This window comes from Chenopodium quinoa, unplaced genomic scaffold (assembly GCF_001683475.1).
Source record: "Chenopodium quinoa cultivar QQ74 unplaced genomic scaffold, ASM168347v1, whole genome shotgun sequence".
Classification (NCBI taxonomy): Eukaryota; Viridiplantae; Streptophyta; class Magnoliopsida; order Caryophyllales; family Amaranthaceae; genus Chenopodium; species Chenopodium quinoa.
The window spans coordinates 2569664-2580559 of record NW_018743987.1 but is presented as its reverse complement, the minus strand read 5'-3'; positions in this window follow the sequence as shown (position 1 = coordinate 2580559).

The window sequence follows — 10896 nt, the reverse complement described above, 5'->3', positions numbered from 1 at the left end:
TCTCTTGTCTTATAGTATAATGCATTAATTGATTGGTGCAAATTAGAATATTCTAATTAACAACATTACTATATGTAGAACAACATAAAATTATTGCTAATAACGACTATATAGTTAGTATCGTACCCGTGAAATGCACAATTTTATTTTGAATCAAAATAATATTTTTTTTCTCAAACTTCTTAAAAGTAATAGCACTGTCAATATATGAATATTATATTGTTAAATACGAGTAGTTACAAAACATTTTACTCCTATATATATTTTCCTATCAAATGTCTAATTTAACTTGTATTCTTCTCGTTTAGACTGATTTTTGCTTCAATTTTTCTTATGTAAAAAAAAACGGAAAATGTCATTGCAAGAGACATTGTACATAAGTTGAAAGGACAATTAAAGTTAAATTTATATTCAAGTTTCTAAATTTTTTTAAAGCAACATTTCAACTTAATATTCAATATTTGTCAAGGAGTACAACAATCGATAAAATTAATTTAAACATTATTTTGTGTTGTACCTTTATTGACTCCAGAATTGATCTCAAACTAAAGTCTACCAATAATATTTTTACATTTTAGTAGAAAAAACAATATTAGGCTTTCAATATACAAAATATTTTGTTTCCTTATACCACTTAAATTATATTTATTCAAATTATTTATTCATTAACTTGATGACTTTTGTAATCATAGATGAAGTAAATGTTGGAAAGATATTATGAGTTATTTGTAGTATTAGAGTAAGAAAATCTACATAGTTACACTATAAAAATTACGGATAACATTTAAGAATTACAATACATAGAGTATAATTTATTGCTAAAAAAACAAAATTTAGTTAGGAAATCATGAATATCTTATGCATGTATAGAACTTGTTTTTTATTGATAGATTTAAGTTTGAAGTTTTACAAAAATAATTATGCTTGATTATGTAAATAATAATTATTAGAAATATTTATATAAATAAGATAAGCAAATGAGGGAGTGACATTTGTCAGTCTCACATTGAGGTGCTTGTCTTTTAGTATATTATATATAGATATATAGATAAATTAGTATATGTAATCTTGTTTTGATACTTAAGCTAGTATTTAAATATAGAATATTTTGTGAAGAATTATCTTATACAAGTCAATTTTTGTAAAAACTACCTTATTAAAAAAAATGTTGTAAAAACTACTTTTAAACAATAAATGTGGTAAGAAATTACCTTATAAAACAATTAATATTGTAAAAAGCTATCTTTTGCCGAATTATTGCATTGAATAAGAGACGTATAATGACCGATTTCCAATCTTTAATTATTTTCTCCTTTTTTCACCCAATTTCTCCATAGCCCCCTCATAACCCCTAATTTCCTTTCACTTTTGTTGTTAAATTAAGCACGTGGTAACAAATTACAACATTTCTTTTACGGATACAACATTTAGTTTTTATAAGGTAGTTTCTTACAACAATTTTTCTATTAGGTAGTTTTCACAAAATTTGATGTATATAAGGTAGTTTTTCACAAAAAATCCTTAATTATATATTGCTCAAAATTAAAGGTGGGCATAGGCCGTGCCGGCACGCGGGTGGCACAAGCCCGGCACGATTCTGGCACGACACGGCATGGCGGCCTACTTGTGGGTCGTGGCCGTGCCGTGAACATTGTCGGGCACAATCGTCGGCACGCCGGCACGACCCAACATATATATATCAATTTTGTATAATATATATATTTTTAAAAATAAAAAAAATTGTGGTGGCCCGCAGCACGGCACGGCACGGCCCGCCAAGCACGTGGGCCGTGTCGTGCCGTGGGCTAGGGTGTGCCAAAACTTGGCACGGCACGACACGGCCCGCCACCAAGCCGGCACGGCATGAGCCCCACCCCGGCACGACCAAGCACGACCTGCGACGGCACGATGCCCATCTTTGCTCATAATATTGTGTTGATGACTAATTATATAATCATCAGGAGTAGAGGGATGAGGGATAGATGTCTCCCCATTAAAAAAAATCTATTTTTTAAAAAATTTTATGAAAAAAACATTAAAATAAATAAATAAAGGATACACTGTATGAGAGGATACCGATAACTGCTACAGTGCCGATAACTTTGCTAATACAGGTAATACGGATATGAATCTTTTGGACAAAAATACTAAAATCGGTACCGATATGTAATGTCATGCATATTGACTCCTCTTAAAACTGAGCACGTGTCATTAATTAATCGACACTTGGCACAAAGGTGGTTTGCATGGCATGCAGCCATCTGGCAGGAGAAATCATTATAAATAGGTGAAATTAACCATTTAAAAGGGGTCATTGATTACTATCTCTCTCTCTCTAAAATTTCTCTCTCTTCATACCATCTTCTCTTTTCTCTTAAACACTTTCTAACTTTATCATCGGAGTGGTTATTCCCAGATTCACCCTAGGTTAGCTAATTTTTACCTTATGTGTAGGTACTTATTTGGATGATAGGAGCTTCACGGACTTCATATTCAAGCTTTTGGATCTCGGATACGGGTTGTTGGATCTCAACCGAAACAATTTGGCGCCTAAGGACCTCACACAGAGAAATCATGGCCGGTAACAAAGAGAAACTTGGAAGTAACAATGGGACGAGTAGGATAATAAATCCTAGAGTTGGAGTGCAGCCAAAGGTGGAAATAGTGGATGAAACCTACACTATGGAAGAGAATCAGTTCAATATGCTGATAACTCCAGAACGACATGTTGGAATAGTAGCAGATCCCATGGCTGAGTTCACCCCAAGAAGATTTGGAAATAGTGGCAAGGGTAATTTCAACTATGAGCAAGAAAAGAAAAGAAGCAGAGGCTGGAATCGCTTGTGGGAAAGGAGGGGTGCATGTTGTGAATTTTGACAGTCAATTCAATCGTGCGATAAATTCACCAAGGCAGCCCCGCAGAAAAATGTTGCTGCAAGGGACACAAGCAACCTCTCATGAGACAGAGGTATAATCCTCCATTTGAGTCGTCAATGCTAGAAATCAGCGATAAAGAAGGTCACCAGATGAAAGGCAAGGGGTGATTAAGACGATTGTCTAGTTAAGGGAATCACCGTTAACACAAGATATTTTGGATCAACCAATGGAAAAGATAAAGACGCCAACATGTAGATATGATGGAAGAGGTGACCCCAGAAGATTCATAACTACCTATGAAGGACATATGATTTTGTACACCAACTCAGATGCGGTTTGGTGCAAGGTCTTTTCGACTACTGTAACTGGAGCGGCAGCTGATTGATTCAATAACCTAGAAAGTGGTGCAGTGGATAGTTTCGAACGACTGATAGAGATGTTTGTGGGGCAGTATATTAGCAATAGTGTTCCGCAGAGAATCTCAGGAGAATTGATGGCCAAAGGGCAAAAAGCAGATGAGTCTCTAAGGGGCTACATCAGAAGGTTCAATAATGAAGCCAATACAATTCCAAAGGTGCAGCAGCAGATAGCCATGATGGCGTTAATGAACAGCTTGAACGACTCTAAGTTCAAACAATATCTAACAAGGAAAAATTTTCTGACACTGGCAGCGACTTTTAACAAAGCCCATGACTATGTAAAGACTGAGGAATAAATGAAAACAAGTAGCCGAGTCGGCTTAGTTGATAGGGAAAAACCCTCATCTGAGGGGGATCCTTAGGAGGTGGAAGGTCGAGGAATCCGGCCCTAGTAAGGGGTCGGCAGGAGGTCAGGGGGGCCAAGGCGCCAATGCGGTACAGCTCGTATACATAACTTAATACGCTTAGGGCTTCCATATACTCTGTTAATCAGAATAGAGAGGATAGGTGAGACCTATGCCCATGAAAGCAAAAGGAAGAGATGCTAAGAAATACTGCATGTTTCACCGAGATGTTAGGCATTATACTTAAGAGTGCACGCAATTGAAGGATAACATTGAAGAGCTGATAAGAAAGGGTCATTTGACTCAATACTGATTGCATGCGGGGGGAAATTAACCACCATCGTATCGGTAGCCGGAGAATCAACAGATAGAAGGAAGGCCTAAGAAGCACCAGGGGAAAATAAGTCAGCAGGGGGATGGTGGGAAACCCTTATCGATTGGAAAGAAAATTGACGGGATAACTAGTAAACCCGTTTAACGGAGGAACGATAAGTGGGGCACGGAAACATCTATTGGAGCACTGGCACATAGTGAGTGCTCTTGAGTCTGACACCAGCCCTCGGCCAGCAGAGATACCCGATGTGGTATTTATGAAAAAAGATGCAAGTGGAATTGTCTTCCCACACGATGATCCCTTTGCACTGATAACAATGATTAACGGAGCCGACATCAAGCGGGTCTTGGTGGATGGGGGTAGTTCAGCTAATGTTCTACTTATGCAAGAATTTAACGAAATGATGATAGATAGATAATAGTTGATGCTGCCGGTGTCCTATCCGAAAATTGGGTTTAATGGTTCAATGGTGAGGCCAAAAGGAAGCATAAATCTACAGGTTAGGTTTGGAGATGGCACAACCACGAGGGATGTCATGGTAGAATTATTGGTGATAGATGTGTCGTCGGCATATAATGCTATTCTTAGAAGGCCGATAATACATGATATACAGGCAATGGTATCAACGTATCATCTAACCATCGCCTATGTAAGAAATCTGAGGAATGTGGAGAAGGAGCATGGAGAGCAGGCGATGGCAAAGTCGTGTTATGTGACAGCCTTAAAAAATCCTGTATAGAAGGGCCCGATTGCAAATAACCCTAAAAGGGATAGAGAACCGACAGTGCGGGATTTGTCAATGGAGAACTTTGATACAAGGTCGATTATAGCCCCTAGGCCGTCATCAGGTGGAGAAACGGTGAAAATTGAACTTCATCCAGGTGATCCCAGCCGGACAGTAAAGGTTGGAGCAGATATGGATGTTGATATGAGATGTCATCTGATTAGCTTGCTGGGAGAAAATGCGGACGTGTTTGCTTTCTCGGCAGATGAAATGCATGGGATTTAGCCTGAGGTAATGGAGCATAAGTTCAACGTTGATAGAAAGTTCAGGCCGGTAAGGCAGAAGAAGCGCAATTTCTTAACTGAGAAGATTGAAGCAATACAAGTTGAGGTTAACAAGCTCTTAGCAGCAGGGTTCATAGAGCCATGCACGTGCCCGGAATGGTTGGCTAATGTCGTCATGGTTAAAAAGCCGACAGAAAAGTGGCGGATGTGTGTGGACTTTACAGATTTAAACGAAGCTTGCCCCAAGGATTGCTATCCTTTGCCTCGGATTGATAGGTTGGTAGACGACCATGCAATGCTTAGCTTTTTGGATGCATTCTCGGGATATAACCAAGTCAGCCTTCATGAGTCGGACAAGCTGAAAACGGAATTCATAACAAATGCCGGGGTGTATTGTTACAAGGCTATGATGTTTGGATTAAATAATGCAAGGAGCGACTTACCAGAAGCTGGTTGATAAGATTTTTGAAAAGCAGAAAGGGAAAAATGTAGAGCTCTACGTGGATGATACCATTATGAAAGCAGGCAGAAAGGGGACCACATAGCTGACCTAAAGGAAACCTTTGCTGCCGTACGACAGTATTAGATGAAATTAAACCTAGAAAAGTGTGTATTTGGAGTTTGATCTGGAAATTTTTTGGGATTCATAGTAAGTGAACGAGGCATTGATGCAAACCCTGACAAAGTAAGTGCAATACTCGAGATGAAGCAGCCAAAAACCATTTGGGATATACAAAGGCTTACGGGTTGAATGGCGGGGCTGACTCGGTTTATCAGCAAATCAGCTAATAAGGCTCCCCCCTTTTTTTGTGGTCTTATGCCAGGATAAGACTTTCGAGTGGGGAAAGGACCAAGCTGACGCTCTTGAGGTGGTAAGAAACCATTTGAGGTCCCTTCCGACAATGGTAAGGCCGGAACAAGGTGAATAACTTCAATTATACATCTCGGCCTCGCCAAAGACTGTGGTTGCAATGTTGTTGGTGGAAAGAAGAAATCAGCAAATGCCGATATATTTTGTCAGTCATGTCTTAAATATGGCTGAATGTAGATATCCAGTGATAGAAAAAATGGCATTTGCAGTGGTGAGTGCAGCCAGAAAGTTGCGACCCTATTTTGATGCGCACCCGATAGAGATACTGAAAAATCACCCACTTGAGAAAGCGTTGCATTAGATGGATGCATCAGACCGACTACTGAAATGGGCGGTTGAATTCTCAAAATATGAGTTAAATTACAAGCCTAGAGTGTCAACTAAGGCACAAGCCTTGTCAGATTTCATTGTGGAAACTTCTTACAATGATGAATAAGAGGAGTTAGGAGCATGGAAGGTATCGGTAGATGGCTCCGCCACATCAATCGGATCCGGGGCCAGTATTGTGATAATAGTGCTAGATGGCGGGACTTTTGAATATGCCTTGAAATTCAAGTTTAAAGCTACAAAAATGAAGCCGAATATGAGGCAGCCATGGTTAGGATTCAGTTATCAATAGCGGCGGAGGCAAAGCGCTTGATTCTAAAAACAGATTCTCAGTTGGCGTCAAATCAATTTAGTGGAGATTATGAGGCACGGGAACCTAACATGGTAAAATATCTTGAAAAGATAAATCAGTTGACGGCACAATTACAACATTTTGAGGTACAGTTGGTTCCAAGAGCACAAAATGCCCAGGCTGATGCCGTGGTAAGATTATCTAGCTAAAGTTTCAATGACCTTGAGAGAACGGTGATAGTTGAAATTCTGAGGCAAAGAAGCATAGATGAAGTTTCAGAGCAGATTCTATGCATTGAAACCGATAGTCAGTGGTATGATCAAATATTTAGATATCTCCTTTACGACACTTTACCGGTTGATAAGGCAGAGTCTCGAAAGCTGCAAAGGGATAGTGTATGGTTCGTTATGTGTCAGGAGCATTTATATAAGCGGGGATTTTCACTACCGTTGGTGCATAACGGCTAATGAGTCACATAGGTTGATCGAAGAGATACATGAAGGTACCTGTGTGAACCATCTTAGTGCCTAGGCCTTGTCTAGAGAGGCAATGAGAAGGGGGTATTACTGGCCAACAATGAATGATGATGCCTCATGATATGTAAAAAAAATGTGAAAAATGCCAAAAGTTTTCTCTAGCTATCAACCTACCTTCAAATGACTCAACGGAGTTAACGCCTATACTAAATCCGGTTCCTTTTTTCCAATGGGGAATGGATATAGTAGGGCCGTTTCCATCAGCAATAGGTGGAAAGAAGTTCCTCTGGTTGGCATTAACTACTTCTCAAAATGGATAGAGGCTGAACTAGTGACAAAGATATCCGTTGCCGAGGTCAAGAAGTTTATTTGGAATAATATTTTCACAAGGTTTGTGCTACCGATGGCAATGGTTTTTGACCATGGGTCTCAATTTTATTGCAAGCCGATGAAAGATCTTTTGGCTATGTATAAGGTCAAATTTGCGTATCCGTAGTATGCCATCCACAGTCCAATGTGACGCGGGTGCATGGAACTAAGTGGAAGAAGTGGAAGACGTGCCATGTGTTGTGACACAAAGTCAGGCCAAGCTCCTTGGAGGTCACCTTTTGGGAATAAACATCATCACACTTGAAGACAAAAAGAATTGAAGAGGTTCGGCCGAACCAAGGAAGTTCGACCGAACCATTTAGGAAGTTTCAAACCGATTTTGTCAGTTTTGCAGCAGTGGTCGAACTCCAAAGGTTCGACTGAACCAAGAGCAGGACAGTTCGACCGAACCATCCCTAGGTTCGACTGAACCTACCCACAAGTTTGACCGAACTTACACTAAGTTCGGCCGAACCTTTTCTCGTTTTTTTGTCAGCTTGTGCAAACTATTTAAGTTGTTTTAAGACGTTTTTGCATTTCAATTAATGTTGAACTTTGCTTGATTTTGTAATCAAAGAGCCTTTCTCTCTCTACCATAATCTTTGTGATTATCTTTCTTTCTTTGTGATTGCTACCTTGTAATCTTTGTGGTTACACCTTAATCCTAGCTTTACTTGGTATTGGCTTTGATTAAGACCCCTATTTCATTAATCTTAGTGATTTTGAGATAGGTTTACCTTATTTTGTTGGTTTGAACCTGTTGTTACTTGATTTCTCCTCCCTTTTTCTTGGGTTTTGTTGGTTATTTCATATCATTTGGTATCAAGAGCCTAGGTTATTAGCCTATAAAGATCCTACCTTTTTGAATTTCTCTTTCCCCCTCTCAAAAGATCTCATCTTTTCCCACAAAAATTTGATATTTCTCTAAGAAATACAAGCTTTCTATATTAAAACATGGGTGATAGATACTATTATGAATATGATGAAAATTACTATGAACACTCTAGATTGGATGATCTAGAAATGAAGTTTGATAGACTTCTTGAGGTTTTGGAGAATAGAAGAAGTCCCAGAAGAAGGAGAAGCCCTAGTGAAGAAGATGACTCTCACTCTCCTCACTGAAGAAGGGAACACCGCCAACGACACCATGAGGACAACCGTGACCGAGATATCAAGTTGGAATTTCCGAACTTTGAAGGTAATATTGATCCTAATGAATTTCTTGATTGGGTTAGAAGTATGGAGAATGTGTTTGAATATAAGGGTTATAATGATGAAAAAGGTTTCAAATTGGCCATCCTTAAACTCAAAAAACATGCTTCTTTGTGGTATGAGAACTTAAAGAATCGTAGGAGGAAAGATGGAAAATTAAAAATCACTTCTTAGGAGAAATTGAAGAAACATATGAACAAGGCCTTTGTGCCTAAAGATTATTTGCAAGATGCTCATCTTAAATTGAAATCTCTTAAGCAAGGAACTATGTCGATATAGAAGTATACTAGGGAGTTTGAGAAACTTTCTATCATGAGTGGAATTGAAGAAGCACCGGAGCATAATATTGCTAGTTATATAGGTGGTCTTGAAAGAAAGCTTGGGCAAAAGGTTGATGTGCATGCCCATGGAAGTTTTGATCAAGTGGTGCAAAAGGCTTTGAAGTTTGAGAAGTATGACAAGGTGAGTAGTGCTAGTGGGTGTACTAAGCCTACCTTCAAGAGTTATTTTGCTCCAAAGGGTGAGACAAGCAAGCCCATTGCCAAGGATGACTAAGGCAAGGCTCCCATGCACTCTACTGGTTCGGTTGGACTTCCTTGGTTTGGCCAAACCTCTTGAATTCTCTTTGTCTTCCATTGTGATGATGGTTAGTCCCGAAAGGTGACCTCTAGGAAGCTTAACCCGACTTCTTGTCACGACACGTGGCACGTCTTCCACTTCTTCCACTAAAGTTCCATGCATCTGTGTCAAACCCCTCCTCTTCAAAAGGAATTTCCCTCGATTCCGGATCATCATCACCAATATCATCTTCAAAAAGAGAAGGAGAAAGATCACCAAAATTAAAGGTAGCATGAACTCCAAAGTCTCCTAATAGTTTGAGTTTGTAAGCATTAGGTCTAACTCTCCCCATAACTTCAAAAGGGCCTTCAGATCTTGGCATGAGCTTGTTCTTTCTCTTAGCCTAGAATCTTTCCTTCCGAAGATGTAGCCACACAAGATCACCTACATTGAATTCCCTTGGCTTTTTGAATTTTTTTTGCCATTGCCTTGTAACTCTCATTTTCCTTCTCAATTCTCTTCTTGACATCTTCATGAAGCTTTTTCATCGTTTTAACTCTATCTTTTTCCTCAAAGCTCAACTCCTCTTGAGGGATACTAGGCAACAAGTCAAGTGGTAGGCAGGGATTGAAACCATACACTACTTCAAATGGTGTTTTCCCGGTAGATATGTCATGAGAGCGGTTGTAAGCAAATTCAACTTGAGGTAGCTTAAGATCCCAATCTTTCATGTGTTTGCTAATGATAGCTCGGAGAACGGTGGACATGGTACGATTAGTAACCTCGGTTTGGCCGTTGGTTTGAGGGTGACTAGAGGTACTAAACAAGAGCTTGGCTCCCACTAACTTCCACAAAGTCTTCCAAAAGTAGCTCAAGAACTTAGGATCTCGGTCCGACACAATACTTTTTGGAATGCCATAAAGCTTCACCACTTCTCTAAAGAACTAGGTAGCCACATGAGAAGCGTCATTGGTCTTGTGGCAAGGAATGAAGTGAGCCATCTTGCTAAAATGATCTACCACAACAAACACGGAATTATTTTTCCTTTGAGTGCGAGGGAGAGCAACAAAAAAATCCATACTAAGATCATCCCAAGGGTGACTAGGGACCGGAAGAGGAGAGTAGAGTCCTTCACGGAATTGACTCTTAGCCTTGTGACAAGCCCCACAACGAGCTATCACATCTTGCACATCACCAAACATTTTGGGCCAATAAAAATGTTCTCGAAGAATGTCATATGTTTTTGCAACCCCAAAGTGTCCGGCTTGTCCTCCTTGATAAGCTTCTTTAACAAGCAACCGTCGATGAGAGCATTTCGGAACCAAAAGCATGTTTTCCTTGAAAAGGAAACCCTCTTGCACCATTAAAGAGCCATTGACCCCTTCCTCACACTTCTTCATCAACCCACCAAAATCCTCATCATTGCTATACAACTCTTTAAGCAACTCAAACCCTAAAAACTTTGCATCAAGAATAGTGATCATACAATGCCTCCTAGAAAGAGCATCGGCAAAAAAGATTGCTCTTCCCTTCCTTGTACTTCGAAGAGAAAGCGAATGATTGGAGGAATTAAACCCATTTAGCATGCCTTGCATTGAGTTTATGAGAACCATTGATATACTTGAGTGATTCATGATCGGAGTGTAGCACAAATGGTCTAGGCCTCAAGTAATGTGACCAATGATAAAGAGCCCTAACAATAGCATATAACTCCTTGTCATAAGTACTATATCTCATTCTTGCTCCACCAAGCTTCTCACTAAATAAGCAACCGGTCTCCCTTCTTGCACAAGAACCACTCCAACTCCA